The sequence below is a fragment of the Myxocyprinus asiaticus genome, chromosome 16, assembly GCF_019703515.2.
Source record: "Myxocyprinus asiaticus isolate MX2 ecotype Aquarium Trade chromosome 16, UBuf_Myxa_2, whole genome shotgun sequence".
Classification (NCBI taxonomy): domain Eukaryota; kingdom Metazoa; phylum Chordata; class Actinopteri; order Cypriniformes; family Catostomidae; genus Myxocyprinus; species Myxocyprinus asiaticus.
This window is the reverse complement of record NC_059359.1, coordinates 48,663,809-48,669,587: the sequence shown is the minus strand read 5'-3', so window position 1 is coordinate 48,669,587 and position 5,779 is coordinate 48,663,809.

Sequence of the window (5,779 nt, the reverse complement as noted above, 5' to 3'; positions counted from 1 at the left end):
TTTGGGCAATCACAAGCCTACTGGGGCTTTGTTTTTTTTTTAAGAACAATGTGTCAGGACTAACCTATCAGTAGTTTCAAGATTTCTGGTATGGAAGTAGCTGCAGTTGGTGAGAATACATTTCTTGAGCTTCCCGATGTGTATAATCAGAAATCTATTCCAGGTACAGGTGAAAACATTGTTTCACAAGATGAATTACAGGAGTGGCCATATCTATAGGAAGTCAAATTAACTCGCACTGATGCCAAATTTGATCAGTGTAAATGCTCCTAAGGCATTAGAGCCTTGGAAGGTTGTTAACAGTATCAGAAATTGTCCTTATGCTGTAAAGACCATCCTTAGATGGGTGGTTAATGGACCTCTCAATGGTAACTATGGAAACAAAACTGAAAATGGTCGCCCTCTTTTTTGTGCTTGGAAGAATTTGGAAGAATGATATGAACAGCAGTGCAACTACGATTTTATTTAGCGTTGTTCAGAAAAAACTGAAATGTCTGTTGAAAACCAAAGGTTTATGAGTATTATGGAAACTTCGGTTACCCTAAAGGATGATCATTACTACCTCAAGCAGCTATTTAGGAACTCTAAGGTAGCCATGCTAAACAAAAGGGCATTGGCAGAGCAAAGAGCACTGCATCTGTTGAAGAAATTCAGAGGAAATCCTAGATTCTTTGAAGAATACAAAGAATTCATGAATGAAGTGATTCTAAGGGGACATGCAGAAGCTGTATCTGATGAATTACTAAACTGTAATGATGGAAAGGTGGGATATATACCACACCATGGTGTACCACCAAAGAAAAGAAAGCTGCTTCTTTCCATGGAACTTCACTGAATAAAGAACCTCTTCAAGGTCCAGATTTGACCAACAGTTTAGTGGGAGTGTTACTCACATTCCACCAAGGTTTAGTTGCATTGATGGCTGACATAGAAGGGATGTTTCACCAAGTTAGGGTGCCCAGAGAAGATACAGACTTTCTGCATTTCCTGTGGTGACCCAATGGTGAAATCACTAAGGCTCTTACAGACTTTAGAATGACTGTACATCTTTTTGGTGCCGTGTCCTTCCCCAGCTGTGCCAGTTCTGCGCTGAAACAGACAGTGAAGGATAATCAGGATAAATATTGCAAAGAAATCATTGACACAGTACACAAGTACTTTTATGTAGATGACTGCCTTAAGTCTGTGCCAAGTGTAGAGAAAGCCATTGCTTTGTTTATTGAATTGAGAGACCTTTGTTCCAAAGGACGCTTCAAACTTACCAACTGGATTAGCAATAGCAGACCCATCCTTGGAATTATTCCTGAAGAATTCAAAGTTAGAGAGGTAGAGCAACTAGACTTGGACAAAGAACACAAAGAGAGCTTGGTGTTCAATAAAATGTGGAACAGCACACATTTAACTTGAAAACATCTTTATAAGCACAACCTGTTACAAGACGTGGTATCCTCTCAGTTGTTAGTTACATTTATGATCCTTTTTCTCTCTCCAGTGATTCTCACAGCCAAAGTACTTCTTTAAAACCTTTGTTGGTGTAAATGTGGATGGGGCGATAAGATTCCAGAGGCCTATGCAGTTCAGTGTCAGAATTGGTTGGAAGATCTCCCTCTGATACATGCCTTCTGTGGGGACAGATGTCTTATTCTAGATGGATTTGTAGAAGATACTACCTCCCAAAAACACAATTTTTGTAATGCAAGTGAATTAGCATTTGGAACAGCATCATACTTGAGGATAATAAATGACAATGGCAAAGTACATGTGTTCTTTTTAATGGGCAAGCACGGTTAACACCATTGAAACACACAACAATTCCAAGACTAGAACTTCTTGCAGCTGTTTTGGCAGTGCAGATGGATCGACTCTTGAAATCACAAATACAAATGAAATTCACAAGTTTTGTGTTCTAGTCTCACAATCGAGTCTCTACTGTTAACAGCCTGACAGAACAAAAACAATGGCATTACATATCCTCTAGACTTAATCCTGCTGATGATGCATCTTGAAAAAATCTACAGCTTTCTTGCAACTAACAGAAGAATGGAAGGACCAGGATTCCTCACATTGACAGAATCTGAATGGCCAAAACCAGTTCTACCTGGTTCAATAGCTGCTGATGATCCTGGGGTAAAGGAAGACCTTAAAGTGTGTTGTGCTACAATAAAAAGTCTCATTACTTATCATGGACAAAAGTGAAAACTGGTGTGGCATGACTTCCTAAAATAAAGTCTGCATTAAGAAACTTGTGCCTATGAAAGAAAAAAATGGCTACAAAGAAACAAAAATGGGAACCACAGCGCCTCGTTGTAGAAGATATGATTCAAGCAGAACAATGCATTCTGCGTTACATGCAGTCAGCACTACTGAAGAGTTTCAGAGTCTACAAAAGGAAAAGATTGGTGTTGGTAGACATAGTGCAATATACAAATTGGATCCTCAGATGATGGATGGAGTCATGAGAGCTGGAGGTAGACTTAGCCGAAGTGCACTGCCTACTGAAGAGAAGCATCCTATCATCCTTCCCAGAAAAAGTCATAACCAAGCAGCTGGACAAGAAGTTTTGGATTTCACATGCAAATGCTGCTGTGAGGATGGTTATAGAAACCTATATGGGCCTAAATTGTTTAGAGTAAGGGCAAAAATAAAACAAGGAACATTTTCCTCCTCTTCCTAACAAAAAGAACACATCAGGAAAATGTTACCATAAAATTTTGTCAATAAATAATAATAAATCATTTTGAAATGAACCTCCTTAATTTTGCTATGAAATAAAACGTTGTTGGTTACGGAACACATCTTCTGAAAATGTATAGTATGGAATAGAATTAACGGTTTGCTATAGGCTTTCAGAATATTACTATTATTAGTAGTAATACCATTTTTTATGAAATGGTTAGTACATTCAAGACTTCAAATACTAATCCCTTGAATAGATGGCAAAGGAATATTCAAATTCATATCACAATACAATTTGTAAGATTTTACTAAAAGAATCAAATTGGGAGGGATACTCTTTGTAACTTTAAAAAAGTCCTGTCTATCAACCTTTACTCCACATTTTCTTACTAAATATATTAAAACTGAAGTTTCCACTGATACAATTTTAATCCAATTAATCATGTGATGTACTTGCTATAGTGTACTTCTGCGCTGCTTCTTTGTCAAATAAAAATGTCAAATGTAAATCAAGTCACTCACTGAAACAACAGTGCCACCTTGAGGAACAAATAGCATGTATAATATGTATGCGTAGAGGCCAGCTCTCACAAGAATCCATCATAATAGTAGGAGATGGCAAATTCGTATCAAACTTGTACGAAATCGCACAAGTTATACACACACCAATGAGAGACACTTCTCTCGTGTCCTTGTAGTTTCCGATGTGGCGTTTGTTCCTTGTTAATCCAAAACTGTTTTTGTAACTTTAACCCCTGAACAAAACACCATCCCTAAACCTATTCATATAGTGTAACACCTTACCCTAACCAGCAGTGGTGGACAGCAACACCTTGTCCAAACCAGACGCGACGCTACAAGATTCCAATGACAAGCAATCCTGTCCACACTAGACACATGACACCGCGACATTCATACACTTAAATTCTGATAACTGACAATAAAGTGTAGAAGAACAAATCACAGATGGAACAGTGTGTTTACTGAACACAACTCATTTCTCACTGAAGCAGCATATGAACATATGGTTTCTACTGTAAACCCAGAGGGTACAAATACACAATCACACACACATACACACGGAAAAGTTACGTTATGAATCGTGTCCAAATTCAATCTGTTACCATGGTTTGTGTTCAAGTGGAGCTCTCCACATGACAGGGAAGTGGAAAGAAAGTCAGAGCAAGCCACTATGTCTCCACCATTCTAAATTGGTGTGTGTGTGTGACAGACCTCTGACTGAGGAGAGTAAGACCTCTAGTACATCATTCGGTAGGTGTGTGACACCCTCAGCCAAAATCAAGTTGTTCTGAAATGGCTTGTGAGATGCCGGCTTTAATATTCTGTTATTAGAAGGATTTTAGACACATTTGTTGACTGGGATGCCCGGTGCGATGTCGCAGAAATAGAAACATTTCAAAAATAGAATGCCCTGCCGCTCGTTGTGTGACGCTGTCATGGCTGGTTAAGACAAAAACTATGTTTAACACTTTATCGCTTGCTGCGGCATCGTTGTGTCATGAAGTATTTTTACAGTTACTGTACTTAAATTTTTCAAGTATCTGTACTTGTCATAAGAGTATTTTCATTTGAGGAAACTTGTACTTCTCTACATTAAAAAGCATAATTGCTTTCTTTTAAAATAACTTTTAAACTACATTTAAAAGAATGCAGTTCCAGGCTACTTTTGTCAGACAGCAAGTGCGAGACAGAGACCCAAGAGCAGAGAAAAGTTCAAAGGATTTATTTAATTCAAAATAATAACTTCAGCAGAGTAATGAGGAAACCTCCGATAAGTGTTCCCGCAGGAAACCTCACACGCAGTGATGGCGAGGAGCAGAGCCACGAGGAAACCTCTGCTGAAGCGCTGCCGACACGCAGCAAACTGGAAGGCAACCACACTCCTGACACGCAGGCAGAGAAGGGCAACCAAACAGATACACGAGACAGGACCAACTAGGCAGAGAGTGTGAGGTAAGTTACTTTACACCAAACACACTTCAACACTAAACACATTCAAACTACATTCAATAATCCAGCCAACGACAATGACACAACAAAGGCTTTAAATGGACAAAGAATCAGTGAGGCGACAGGTGCTGCCAGTACGTTAATTAGCGGCATGATCATTGTTCCCATGGGAACAATCAGTGTTCCCATGGAAACACTGATCACGCATGGCAGTAGTGTGAGAGACATATGAGGGAGAGAAAGAACAAACAAACAGAACATGGAGCATGAGTGTCCAGATCCCGACACAGAACGAAACCGAACCAGACAGGAAGTCAGGATCCAGACACCATGCTCTGGACACGAACAAGACCGACCGAAGTGCGCACGGCAGTAACTCACAACCGGCCCATGTGCTCACACAAAGAACGTACACGAAACACAAGATAGACAGGGAATGATGATGTTCCAGTCCCATCAGACAAAAACACAACCTGACAGAGTGACAGGACCATGACATTACCAGAGAGCACACGGTGGTAACTCACACCCGCACCCGTGTGTTTAACTTAAAGACAGCACACGAAACATGAGACAGAACATGGGGCAATGATGTCACGGTCTCGTCAGCCAAAACCCAACCTGACAAGGTGACAGGACCAGTCGGACAGAGAAACCAGTCAATGGCGTCTACCAGTTACTGCGTGTATCTGCTTGTACGATAGCTTAGGGACAAAGCTGAGCTTTATCACAATGTGTGCGAGAATGTTTGTGAGGGGTCGCGTGTGTGTGGTTAGTACGAGAGAGAGAGAGAATAAAGTGACGGCCCCAAAGCTGGTTTCGCGATCGTGGGAGAGAAAGCAGCTGTTAGTTTATCACTCAGAGACACGGTGGATGGCTCGTAAACCGTCCCGCAGTCTTTGATTCTTTAATGGATAAACTCAGTGTGCCGGTCTCATCCGCTATGGCGGAAATGCACAACAGTCCAATGTGGTTGGACTACAACACAGCAAATCTCATTCGTGATAATTAATACCTTGAGTATTAATCGCAATGAGCGGACACGGCGGTCCGTAAACTGTACAAGCAATAACCTTGATACACAAGAATAACACACTATAATATTCTATCTCTGCCCAGACGTAAACCTCTT